Source organism: Camellia sinensis, chromosome 2, assembly GCF_055761805.1.
Source record: "Camellia sinensis isolate YWXY chromosome 2, ASM5576180v1, whole genome shotgun sequence".
NCBI classification, from domain to species: Eukaryota; Viridiplantae; Streptophyta; class Magnoliopsida; order Ericales; family Theaceae; genus Camellia; species Camellia sinensis.
The window spans coordinates 169191768-169206513 of NC_138962.1; the positions used below are offsets into that span (position 1 = coordinate 169191768).

The 14746-nt window shown below is 38.0% G+C and overlaps 1 long non-coding RNA gene across 1 annotated transcript; it reads left to right on the top strand.

The window, feature by feature from the left end:
- Positions 1-888: 888 nt before the first annotated feature.
- Positions 889-1283, top strand: LOC145820447 (uncharacterized). The gene is made up of 2 exons (XR_014362011.1): positions 889-1021; positions 1131-1283. It is a non-coding gene; the product is annotated as an uncharacterized LOC145820447 (long non-coding RNA).
- The last annotated feature ends 13463 nt before the right edge of the window (positions 1284-14746 follow it).

The window sequence follows — 14746 nt, forward strand, 5'->3', positions numbered from 1 at the left end:
TGTAGAAATGGTTGAATGGAAAACATTTGTGAAACAACGAACTTCCAAAGAATTTAAGGTAAGTTTCCTCATAGAAACTCTCTAGTTTTTATGAACTAATTAGACCACCAAATTTCTCATAGTGATTCAATTATGAATTATTAATCATATAAATTATGACATTCTTCTTTTGTATATGTAGAAAAGGACTAAAAGATTTAGGGCAATGAAGAAAAAGCAAACCCTCTTACACACCATAAGTCGTAAAGGTTATGCATGATCAAAGGATGAAATAGTAAATTTAAGAGTGATTCAAGTAGTTTTGTAAATTGGGTATGAAGTATGGTTACTATGAGATTGTTTTTAATCATGTTGATTTTAATTTTCTATTTTATTTTCTAGAGAAGAGAAAGTCGAGCACCATCATCCATATCAAGAGTTGCTGTTTGGATTAAAGGGCATACGAGAAAGGAAGGAAAATCCATGAATGAAGTGCTTGACGCAACTGTGGTACCAATATTACTTTATTTTATTTTATTTTTATTTATTTATTTATTGTATTATAATTTGTATTCACATCAATTTATTAAGACATGCTTTATATTTTCGGGAAAAGGTTCAAGAACTTCATAAGGGTCCAAAATCTATAAAAGATGATGCGATTTTTTATACTTTTGGTCCCGAGCATCGTGGGAGTGTACGAGGGCTAGGATTTGGGGCATTACCATCTAAGGTTGATGCACAAGTACACTAAAATGAACACGTGAAAAAACTTAAAGGCAAGGTGCCGGACTTAGAACAACAACTTGATGAGATAAGAGCCATGCTTATCAGAGAAAGAAGGCAAAATGAAGTAAGAGGAAAAGCTAAACATGATAATATATTGTTTGATGATCTAATTCAAGTAAATTTTGATTCAAATCATTTGTTATTTTATATTTAAATCACTTGCATGTGTTGCCTTTGAGTGTAGGGCACCAATCCCTCCCAAAGAAGCTCCGATCTACTCCAATCTACTCCTCATGACAACCTTCCAACTTCAGTGAGTGAAAATACTATTTTCAGAACATTTTTATCTACTCTTCATGTCTTTAATTGTTGGAATTATGTGGTAGCTATATGCTTAATGAAGTGTTTTTATGGTTTTTTAGGTGAATGAAGTTGGTTCTGTTACTGAAAGCATTGAAGTTATGAAAATATCTAAACGTGCTGGTTCTTCACTTGCAAACCTTCCAACTAGTTTAGATACGGTAAGCTATGCTCTTTTTAGAAGTCTCAATTGTTATGATATGGTAATGAGTTATGGTAATTGGTTTAAAGACGTCTCAACCTCTGAAATGTTTATGATTAAAACCAAAAAATAGTTACAGAAATAAACCACAGAGAGTACAGACTGCTATGGTACTCTACCATGTTATTATCAAGCAGAATGCATCTTAACTAGCTTGCTTTGTGCAATGATGTGCAATAGCCTTTTGCTAGCTTGCTTTTATTATGCAAAGATATAGCTACTTCTTGATTGCTGAAGGGCATTTAGCCATCTGTGGAAGTTGAACATGCAACACTCTTTTTCCATAGCTTTGAAATGATTCAGTCTTCTTGGTGTTCACTTTTTCCCGTTTAATAGTCTTAATTAGCAGTAATATGAAAGGAGCATGTTAAGTGAATATACTCTACACTTTGATGTAGTTATTTCAGAGTAGTCTTCTAGAATGCATAATCAGATTGAATATAACATGTTTTCTTCCAAATTAATATCTTTATGTATTATGGATGTAATAATTATTGAAAGAGGAAAGCAAGAAATGGTAAATACCATGATAACACATTGGATAATGATAAAAAGAATAAGAATCATACCCTTCAACACACATTGGACAGTACCTTTTGAATTGTTTGTTGAACAAACAATAGGACTTAAATGCCTAATTTCTTAACCTGTCACCCCTTCTTTGGACCATCTCGCATTGTTAATATGCTACAAGTATTTTGGGAATTTAAGATTCATGTTTCAAATTAAAAGATTTAGAAGTTTAATCATACTAATGTTTTGAAAGTAATATTGAAACAGACATTTCAAGCCCCCCATGTGCTGCTATGACTCTATCAACATAAATAATTTTTTAATTTGGTTGAAGCTTTTTGACACTTTCATTTCATTTGTTGAACTAATACTTGGTAAATGGGATGAATGTTATGTAGCATACTTATATACTCCTAATTTTTGTAGGATCAAAGTAATGTCAAATGCAAGTTGTTGAATTGGGAGGGGACAAACTTGGTGGTTACAGAAGGCCAAATTGCATCAAGGGATCCTAATTCAAAGGTGCATCATGTGAACCTTGGACCTATGTGTTGGAAAGTATGGGTGAATCACGTAACAGCCAATGTGTCATTGTTTTGCTTTGCTCATGAAATGTATGATCTTCAAGATGCAATAGGAAGTATAGTTGCATGGCTTAGTCAATTCATTTTTTTGGACTAAATATTAGAATAAGTGATTTATGATTTGTAGTTATGCTTTTTGGATATTTAAAGTCGTAAATATTTAAAGTCGTATTTTAGAGATTCGTGAATCTTATGATTTGGATACTTTTCTTGGTTTGTATGTTTGAGGTTGTTATCAGCTTGATATGATAGAATTTGAGGATAGAAGTTAGTATGCAGGTTGTTTGGTATATGCATATTGGATTTTTTTGCTTACTTCATAGTTTTTGCTTCTGCTTGGTTTGTTCACATGTTGCATTTTATAAGCTACTGTCTACATACTGTTAGGCAAGGTTATATTCATGTATATATATTATATATTAAAAATAACCTTTCACGGCATATAAAATTATGTCATAAAAAGTGTAATGATTTATGATATGCAAGAAAATACCATAAAATATTATATATGGTATACAAAGTATGCCATAAATATAATAAAAATAATGTAACGCCCTCAAAATAATAACATTAACCCATCAATATAGACATACATTGACAATAAAAATAAACGTTCTTCTATTTATCAGAGTAGTTTCTTACAAAAGTATTACATGTTAATAACAAAAGCAAATGCCCTACGAGCTTACAGCTTTCCAAGTTAACACTTGGTTACAACAAAAGAGTATCAACTCCATTACACTTTAAGCCCTTGGCTTGAAATTACATGTAATACATCAAAAATAAAACGACAAAAGTGTGTCCGCCTCTAGCCTCCCAAGCTATGTCCTTGGAGGTGGCATGCTACCTGCACCTGAAAATGATATTCCCATATAGGGTGAGCCACAGCCCAGTAGAAATACACTAAACCAACCATGAACAATGACTAAAAGATTAGCAATTGATAGATGGCCAACACTGATACATCCACATAAATCACATTTTTATGTCATACGACTTATGAGTCCAAGTTACTTTTCATTTTCCCTTTTTTCAACAGGCAAGCATATTAGCTCCATCATCATTTCAACAGATATGTATATAAACTATATCCTACATTCACAAATAAGCATATAAGCTACATCCACATTTCACAAAGATAAGCATATTAGCCCTATCTTCACTTCTCTAGACAAGCATATGAGCTGTATCTACGGAGTTCATCCCCCATCTCCTCCCAAGTCTATCCGGTTTAGAGGTACATCCCCCATCTTCCCCTAAACCGCGGAGTACATCCCACATCTCCTCCTCTACACACAATGCATATAAACACAAGGGTTCTATACACAATCAATCAATACATAAATTTAATGTATTCAATCCACCGTCATACTCTATGACACATTCAATCGATGAGTTTTAGTTTGCCTAATCATCATGCATTGTCTACAATAATCATGACTATCCTCCACCGATAGCCCAAAGCAGTTATTTCTAAACAGAAAATAAATGCACAAATGGATATTAAATCAACATTTCACTTCAGTGAGTGATAAATAATTCAACTACACCCTTTAACCCCATGCATTCCCAATCTCAACCATTCCATTTCGTAACCTCATTTCTCACAATTAATTATCCCAATTAATCAACAATGTAATTAGGTCATTTTCCATAATTAACGTTACAACCCTTAAGGTTCCATTTTTATCAAAGATTCAACATTTATTCCATTTCTCTATGCCAAACATGCACCTAGGTTTATTACGAATAAAACCCCAACTTTTGTAAAATTACACAAAAGCCCCAAACTCTCACAAAATTACCAAACCAACCCCAACATCTCAAAATACTAAAATTTAAAGACAAAATCCATAGAGAGGAGTAGGATATCCCTACCTCAAATTCGGAGCCCCAAAGGAGAAGACGACAAAACCCAACGTGCTCCAAAACCCGAGATTTTCAGATTAAAAAGTAGCCCCCGACGATCAACAACTCTTTTGTAAAGGCCAAAGACAAGGAACTCACCCTAGCTAGATCAAAATCTAGAAAGAAGGTAAGATTTTAGAGAGAGAGGCTCTCAAAATGGTTTTTAGAAAAAGTAGGAGAGAGAAAGAAAAGTAAAAAGTGATTTAAAATCACCCAGCGGATAACTCATATACGTATGACCCGCTCGAGCGGAGAACACGACGCTCGAGTGCCAAGAACAAAATCTGGACACGCTCGAGCGCAATAAGGCCCGCTCGAGCGCCAAGACACAAGAATAAAGCATATCCGCTCGAGCGCAAGAATACCCGCTCGAGCGTAGATTTCCCCCTCCCAGAACTTAGACTCTGGAAGCACTACCCGCTCGAGCGCCAACCGACCTGCTCGAGCGCCACCGCTCGAGCGTAAAAACCACACCTGCAGAAGTTTTGCAGGAACACGAAAATACTGGAAGTGTGCAATCTCCGCTCGAGCGCAAGAAGACCCGCTCGAGCGGACCACCTAAAAACTGAACGACAAGGAATTGAAACCAAGGCCTAACCAACCTGTAACAACCTTCCTCAAAACATCCTAAAACTCAATCAAAAGGGAATTAAAGGACAACAACAAGGTAGATACCACTACCACTCCACGGAACCGAGTCCGGAATACAACAGAACAGTAAAGGGGCAACCGGGATCGCTATAAATAACCTTCTACGGAATGCAAAATTATGCCATGGAAAATATAATGATTTATGGCAGGACAAAAATGTCGTAAAAAATTATATACGACATACAGAGTATGTTATTAACATTTAATTTATTACTTTTTACAACTTTACTTGCATACCATAAATGATACTCAACTTTTCACGGCATGTCATATAATAGCATTTGTGTGTATGCCGTGAAAGAGTTTATACGGCATGCATTGCAAGCCGTAAAAATTCAATTTTATTATAGTGCCTACTCTTACTAGGCATTGGAAATTGAGTAAGCCTTAGTTGAGCTAAGCATCAGAAATTAAGTAAGGCTTAGTCGAGCTAAGCATTGGAAATTGAGTAAACCCTAGTCTTACTAGATATTGGAAATTGAATAAGCCTTAGTTAAGCTAAGCATCAAAATTTAAGCCTTAGCTGAGCTAATCATCGGAAAATGAGTAAGCCCTAGTCTTACTAGGCATTGGAAATTCAGAAAGCCTTAACCGAGCTAAGCATCAGAAATTGAGTAATCCTTAGCCGAGCTAAGCATCAAAAAATGAGTAAGCCCTAGTCTTACTAGGCTTTGGAAATTGAGTAAACCTTAACCGAGCTAATCATCAGCTGAGATAGCAAATGAATCACCTATAAAACATGGCTTATAGATATAGCTCAAACTTGTGCTACCTATTTGATGTACATCACATGGATTTGCGAGAACCAAGAATGAAAAAGATAAGATACAATATCAAGGATGATGGGATACCAAACAATGCATTAAAACCAATTGCCAAAAAAATTGATCTTGCTGAAAATAAGGAAAGACCTACGAGGGTCTACTTTCAAAGTTTGCTTAAAGGCAGTAGTTCGGCGACTAGGTCGTCAACTTATCTAACCAAAGAAATGAAAGACCTATGATAGTCCTACCAACATAATTGTCCAAAATAGTAGATTAGCAAAACAAGAAAGATGGCATACAGAAAATAAGTGACCACATCAGGGGCATCACATAGAAAAGATCAGAAGGCACGTGAAAAATATGTTCACGTTCTGCAAATCGAAGGCAAATAAAATTAGTTTATCACGGCCATAGGACAAAAATTCATTCGATTATAGAAGTAACAAAGATAAATGAGTCTATCAGAGATAAGAGAGAAATTTCCACTCTTTCTCACTTCGATCGACTAAAGCGAAAACTTGTGGGCAATTACAGAGGGATAAAAATTAATCATGTAAAGTGGCTCCACCCAATGCCTACGTAGAAATAGAAATAAGGTAATAAGATAATAACTTGCAATGTAACTTGCCAACTTGCCAAGTTGCTCTGATATACATGCCTCAAATGGATTTTGGGCCATACAAGTGGCTTACTTTTATTAAACCAAATTAGTGGCTTAAGCTCATTGGACAAAATGAGGAGCAAGGATTCTCTCCTTGAATCCTCTCCTTGACTTCCTACTTGATAGGTTATTGGATCCACTTTTGGGTCCAATTTTGATGATCCGAACCATTCACATTTTAGAACTTGTCATGTATATCATACCTGTAAAAAATCAAGTCGATTGAATATAAAAAATTACATGAACTAAAAGTTTTATTAAACAATAAAACTGTTTATTAAATTTCTTTTAATAAACTTTTTTTAGTTCTTCTGATATTCGATCAATTTTTACAGGTATGATGTACATGACAAAGTATAAAATGTGAACGGTTTTGATCATCAAAATTAGGCCCAAAAGTGGACCCAATGGCCCATCAAGTAGGGAGCCAAGGAGAGGATTCAAGGAGAGGATCCTTGCTCCAAAATGAGTGGCAAGTTAGCCTATATAAAGAGATGTAATCTTCAACTTCTGGAGAAGCATGCTTGAACTACTTCTTTAACTTGTTCAATTTCATTTAGATATATGTTATCTAACTTGATCGCCGGAGTGCCCTTCGGTCGGCAACCATCGGTCGGAAGGCACAAACTGTTTATTCTTTTGTAGATTCAGAATGGTGTAACTCAATTCTTCATTTATCTCTCAATTAATATTTCTGGGACAATTTATGCTTCCATAACTAAAATACTTATTTTTTTTTTATTGATTTTACTTAACGAAAATAGATAAATGATTTAAATTAAAAATAAATAAAAAATTTACGATTAAAATTGATAAAATTAAAAATACAGGGTTTATTTTGGTACAAGACTCTAATCCTAGGATTTTTTTATATAATTTATGCTAAATATTTTAATGTAACCATCATTCTATTCCACTCCATTCAATTGAACCAAACACTAAGGGTTTATTTGGAAAGTTGGCTATGTTATTTGGCTTTGTGTCTGTAACAACCCAGATTTTTAATTATTCTGTAGAATTTATATTAATATTATTTAATCTCAGTTCGGAAAATATATAATTTATTATATATTATTATGTGTATTTTTGTAAAATAATATAATTATTAAAAGTTTAGGGGTCAAAATATAAATAATAGTAATATAGATAATATAAATAATAATAATGGGTGTGGTACTAAAATAAATAATTAATTTTTCATTAGTATATGATAAAGTATAATTTAATTAAGAATTAATTTATTTATATAATTATATTAAAATAATGGGTCAAAAGTAATTATCTTAAATATCTATTAAGGATAAGAATAAATCTATATAATTATGATTTAAGCCGCGAAAGAGACATTTGCCACGTGTTGACTGGCTGTGGCTGCCTCCTCCCTAACCTGCGTGAAGGAAATAAAAGAAGAAAGAAAAAGAAAGAAAGGAAAAAAAGAAAAGAGAGAAAGAAGGAAAAAGTAGTGGAAGTTGAGAGGGTCTTTGATAGTAGAAAGAAAGGGTGAGGTATTAAAGTTAAGGTGAGTTATATTATATCTTGAGTTACCAAAATATATTTTACGTATATTTTGACTGAAACAAATAAGAGAGTGATATTGAGAGAGTAAGAAAACTCTTGTATTGAATGTATCTGAAAGTGTAAGAAGGGACTCCATTTATAGGAGTTGTTTGATACAACATCATTATGAAAGCAGAACATAAAATAAGATAAAGCAGCCGAAAGCGAAGGCACTACTCTGGCATCCTATAATAAGAGAGTGATATTGAGAGAGTAAGAAAACTCTTGTATTGAATGTATCTGAAAGTGTAAGAAGGGACTCCATTTATAGGAGTTGTTTGATACAACATCATTATGAAAGCAGAACATAAAATAAGATAAAGCAGCCGAAAGCAGCCGAAAGCGAAGGCACTGCTCTGGCATCCTATAGCTATATATGATATATTAATATATGCATTAGTATGATACAGCTATATGTTAATATAATATATACATGTTAATATAATATTAGGATACATTAATATAATACATATTAATATAATACATTAACAGCCCCCCCAAACTCAAGGAGGACAAATATCAACCAACTGGAGTTTGGAGACAAGTTCAACGAAGCGGCCAGGAGAATGAGCTTTGGTGAAGATATCAGCAGGTTGATCAACAGAAGAAATCGGATGGAGATGGACAGTACCACGAGTGACGTGTTGACGAATAAAATGGCAGTCAATCTCAATGTGCTTGGTGCGATCATGAAAAACATCATTGTGAGCAATTTGAAGAGCACTGTGATTGTCACAAAAGAGGTCAGTAGCACCAGAGGGGGTAACACCCATGTCAGCGAGGAGCCAACGAAGCTAGAGAAGTTCTTGAGTAGCATCAGCAAGAGCACGGTATTCGGCCTCGGTACTGGAACGAGCAGTAAGAGATTGTTTCTTGCTGCGCCAAGAAATAAGAGAATCACCCAGAAAAAAGCAGAACCCAGTAGTAGAGCGCTGGTCAGTAGGATCGCCAGCCCAATCAGCATCTGAGAAAGCACGAAGCTGAAGAGATGAGCGGGCGGAATAATGAAGACCATGAAACAGGGTGCCTTTGAGATACTGAAGGATACGAAGCAAGGCAGCATAATGAGGGGTACGAGGAGCCGACATAAATTGGCTGACAATATGAACGGCATAGGCAATATCAGGACGAGTAACTGTGAGATAGACAAGACTGCCAACCAGCTGACGATAGAGTGTAGTATCAGAGAGAAGAGTGCCATCAAGAGGTGTAAGACGACTCTGAGGTTCCAGGGGAGTAGAGGCAGTCTTGCAATCCGTAAGACCAGCACGTGTAAGAAGATCAGAGGTATACTTAGCCTGAGAGAGAAAAGAACCCGTAGAATCATGGAAGATTTCAAGACCCAAGAAATAGCTGAGAGGACCAAGATCTTTCATCTCGAAATGATGGCTAAGAAACTGTTTAAGGCGAAGAATACCATCGATATCATCACCGGTGATAATCATGTCATCTACATAAAGTAAAAGCAGGGTGGTCCCTTGAGCTGTTTTTCGGATAAAAAGAGCAGTATCATAAGAGCTGGAGGTGAAACCACATTTCTGAATAGTGGAGCTGAACTTGGCAAACCAAGCACGGGGAGCTTGTTTGAGATCATATAAAGCACGCCGAAGTTTGCAGACTTGATGCGGGAGATAAGCAGACCCAAGGGGAGGTTGCATGTAGACCTCCTCGAGAAGAACACCATTAAGAAAAACATTTTTCACGTCCAGTTGATAAAGATCCCATTGTCGAGCGGTAGCAACAGCAATCAAGCTGCGAACAGAGGTGAGACGAGCAACAGGAGCAAAGGTCTCCTCATAATCAATACCATATTCTTGATTGAAGCCTTTTGCAACAAGGCGGGCTTTGTAGCGCTCAATAGATCCATCAGAACAAGTCTTGATTTTGTATACCCATTTGCAGCCAATGGCAGTCTTGCCAGGAGGAAGATCAACAATGTCCCAAGTATGAGTTTTGCCTAAAGCTTGCAATTCATCAGTCATAGCTTGCTGCCAAAGAGGATTAGAGCGAGCCTCACGATAGGAGGTCGGTTCATAAGTAGAAAAAGCAGTAGAACCAACAATAAAGTCACGAAGACGAGTAGAAGGTTGGGTTACCCGATGTGGTCGAGCAGAGGGAGGAGGAGCCAGAGGAAGAGACTCAGCAGGAGGGGAGGATCCCGATGGAGCAAGAGCAGGACCATCAGAGGGAGCAGGTGCAGGGGACAAACCGGTAGGCAAGGCGATCTCGAGAGAGGTTGGCAGGGGCGGTGGAGCAACCGTATCAAAAAACTCGAGAGAGGCTGGCAAGGGTGGTGGAGTAAGGTCATCAGAAAATAGATCTGTGGAAGGGTCAGTAAAAAAAAGAGAGGGTGAGGGAACGGACAAACGGAAGGGAGAGAGAGAGGAAAACATTTTGTGTTCCCAAAAGACCACATGACGAGAGATACGAAGTCGTTAGGAGAGAGGATCCCAACAACGATACCCCTTATGTTCAATACCATACCCCAAGAAGCAACAAAGGCGGGAACGAGGTTCAAGTTTGGTACGTTCATGAGGTTGGAGAAGAACAAAACAGGCAGAGCCAAAGACTCTAAGGTTGGTGTAGGGGGGCGGGTGCCATGCAGACGCTCATAAGGAGTGTGATTATGAATGACAAGGGTAGGGATACAATTGATAGTGTAAGCAGCAGTGAGAGCTGCCTCTCCCAAAAAATGTTCCGGACAAGAGGAAGACAAAAGAAGAGCGCGAGTAGTGTCGAGAATATGCCGATGTTTCCGTTCAGCACGTCCATTTTGTTGAGACGTGCCGGGACAGGATCGATGAGGTTGAGTACCATGACTCTGAAGGAAAGAAAGAAAGTCAAAATCTTTATATTCCATGGCATTGTCGGAACGAAAAAGTTTAATAGTTTTAGAAAATTGTGTTTTAACCATTGCAGCAAAATTGTAATAAAGTTGTTTGAGCTCAGATCGATTTTTCATAAGAAACAACCATGTAAAACGAGAAAAATCATCTACAAAAACAACAAAATAGCGGGCGCCGCCCATAGTGGGAGTAGGAGAGGGTCCCCAAATATCAGAATGGATGAGATCAAATGGTGCAAGAGAAACAGAGTCACTTTTATTAAACGACAAAGCAGGCTGTTTGGCAAGTTGACATGACACACAATCGAAAGCATCAGAACTTACAGGACCTAAATGACCACGAGAAATTAAAAATTTTAAACGACTAACAGAAAGATGGCCTAAACGACAGTGCCAAAGCTGAAAAGGAGATAAAGGAGGAGCAGTGGTAGCAGTGGTAGGAGCTGTGATCTGAGAGGAATCCGGAACATGAAGATGGATAAGTTCGTAGAGACGTCCATGCTTACGGCCGATCCCAAGAGTTTGCCCCGTCCGAGGGTCCTGCACCAAACAACCAGTAGGGGAAAAGGTAATAGTTAGACCATGCTCACATAATTGACTAATGGATATAAGATTTAAAGTGAGAGCAGGCATAAGATAGACATGAGATAAAGATAAGTGAGAGGTGGAAACAGAACCAACATGACTTACAGATAGAAGAGACCCATCAGCAGTATGGATAGAAGGAACAGGAGAAGTAGAAGAGAGAAGAGTAAAAATAGTAGGGTCAAAGGTCATGTGATTACAACAAGCGGAGTCAAAGTACCAGGAAGTGTTACGTGCGGTGACAGACAAAGCAGGAGATGGAGGAGTACCGGAATTCTGCCAATTGTGAAACAGGGCTTCGACATCTGTGTGAGAGAAGACTGGAGTGGAAGGATCTATAGGGACAGAGGCAGGTAAATCCTCTGAGGCAGCAGCAGCAGAGCGTGGAGCAGGCATTGGTTTAGATGGAGTCCCAGAACGGTGAGAGTTGTTGCGGGAAAAATGCCCGGGGGAGGGACCATTGCGAGAGGCACGGGCAGGGTTGCGGAAGCAATCATGCTGGAGATGACCAGGACCAGTCTTGTTGCAAAACCGACAAAGACGAACTGGACAATTAACCAGAAGATGAGTCAATGGAAGACTGCGGTTGTGACAGTAGTTGCAGATAGGTGTCTTCTGTGGGGAAGATGGTGAAGGAGAACTTCGAATCTGGGGAGTAGCAAGAACAGAGTCCACAGGGTGTGGATGGAGAGTACCAAACCTGGTTTCCTCTGACAGTAGTTCAGAAATTGCTTGCTCAAGAGTGGGTAAAGGAGTGCGATGAAGGAGAGATGCGCGGACTGGCTCAAAACGGGGAGTGAGAGCCATGAGAAACTGAACCAAGCGTTGTTGGTCACGGTAAGTAGTGAACAAGGCAGCATCCTTAGTACAATCCCAGGGAGGTTCAGAGAGAGCGAGCTGATCCCAAACATAATACATTTGTGAGAGGAAATCATTAATGGTTTGAGTTGTGTCTTGGCACATACGGTGAAGTTGACTTAGAAGTTGATATTGGTGAGCAAGGCCAGTAGTCTGGTAGCGTTCTTGTAAAAAATCCCAGATGGCTTTGGCTGGAGAGGAAGCAGAGTCAAGTTGGAACTGACCAAACTGAAGGCTGATAGAAGTAATAGAAGTATTACGGAGCCAAGTGATGATTTGATAGTTTTTGCTATCCCAATCCTCCAGACGGTCAACATATTTGGCAACGGAGTCCGTGGTGGCAGCGGATTCTGTGGTGGCTGGGATGGGTTTGCACACATCCCTAGTGATGATGCGCCAAAGTTTCTTTCCTTTGAGGAACCTAGACATAGCTTGTGCCCATAAGACATAGTTAGTTCCGTCAAGAACAACGGAAATAGGGTGGTTGGAGGAGTCCAAGTGATCCATGAGAAAAAAGCAGTACTATCGAAGCCGAATCTGAAAAATCTGAGGTTACCAGTGAATGCAGAGGGTCGAAATCAGTGGGAAATGAGTGAACGGACCAAAAAAAAGATGACCAGAAGGCACTAAATTGGCTGGTCAAAGTTGGTCAACAATTTTGGTCAAAGATGATGTCACAATCTGGTCAAAGATGACGTCACTGCTGTGTCACAGGCGCGGCGCACGTTAGCACAGACAGGCGCGGTGTACGATAGCAGAGGAAGCAAGCGGCGCACGGAAGCAGCCAGGGCTGACGTCAGCTGACGTCAAAAACACGCGGCTTACGTTAGCAGATGAGGCCGCGGCGCACGATAGCACAGGGCAAGTGTGAGGCGCGTAGAGCGCGTCTGAGAGGCGAGGAGGCGCGTGGATGGAAGTTCTGGCCGCGCGTGGCGGCGTGTGGAACGTCGGATGATGATGAATCTGGTGGCGTTGGATTCGTCGTGAGGAGACGAAGGTTCTGGTGTGGTCCAATCTGTAATTTAGATAAGGACGAGATATGCAACAATCTGCTCAAAATTAAAATGCGATGCAGAAGAGACTAGGCAATACACCTGTGCTCTGATACCATGAAACAAATAAGAGAGTGATATTGAGAGAGTAAGAAAACTCTTGTATTGAATGTATCTGAAAGTGTAAGAAGGGACTCCATTTATAGGAGTTGTTTGATACAACATCATTATGAAAGCAGAACATAAAATAAGATAAAGCAGCCGAAAGCGAAGGCACTGCTCTGGCATCCTATAGCTATATATGATATATTAATATATGCATTAGTATGATACAACTATATGTTAATATAATATATACATGTTAATATAATATTAGGATACATTAATATAATACATATTAATATAATACATTAGCATTGACTTACCATATTTATCTTATACAAGTTATGTTTTATAAACTATTATAAATTATATAAATATTTCAGTTTCGTGATTTATTTTCTGACCACTATTTGTGAAAAGGAAACCCATAGATATGTTTGTCTATATTTTAAAGAATATTTGATTATAACCTTATATACAATTATATTTTGTAAGTACCACTACGAGAGTCACATGCCTTGGGATTTAAATAACCATTGGTCTCTGTTTAACCACTTTGTGGTCCTCTGCTTGTTATGGATCCATTGACCTCTGTTCTGTGCGGAGCTAAGTGCTACACTATTGTGGGAGCCACCTCTAGAATCTTTACGAGCCACCTCTTGAATCTGTACCTCTGTTCTGTGTGGAGCAAAGTACTGTGCGGAGCTAAGTGCTACACTATTGTGAGAGCCACCTCTAGAATCCGTACGAGCCACCTCTTGAATCCGTACCTCTGTTCTGACTGTTATTTCTGTGACCTTTGTTCTGTTCTGTTCTGTACCGCGGTTATGGTCATTTACTTACATAATTTCTGTAATTCAGTTTCTGCCACTTGCATGATTTGTTTACCAAATTACCGCGGTTATGGTTATTTATTTACATAATCTCAGTTTTGTTACTTAAAGGATTATTTGTTCCGACTAAGTTATCTTAAATGTTTTGGCCTAACTAACTATCCATGGTTATTTCGTGTCCCTTATACTCTTGGTATAATATTTCTCACTCTGTCATGTGCTTATAGTTGTTTACCAATTTTTAAGAAATAGTTTTTGGAAAGTCTTAAGCACACACAACACTTTTATTGATATTTTTCTATGTAAATATCGGCATTTTTGGTCAATATATTTTGTAATAAAAATAGAAACTGCAATGATTATTTTGGTACCCTTATTTAAATATTACCTCTGCTCGCTTTTATTAATTTGTTTAAGAATTGGCCGGAGGTAACCTCAGTTACTGGCCATCACGATGCTTAATCCTTGGATACGGGGAGCGGGTCGTGACAGTGCCTATTTTAGCCTGATTAAAAAAAGTTGTGTTTGAAATATTGATTGGCTTTTCTTTTTTTTTTTTTAATAGTTGATTTGATAGTTGTGATAGAAAAGATGAAATGATTATAGTTTAGATGTAAAATTTT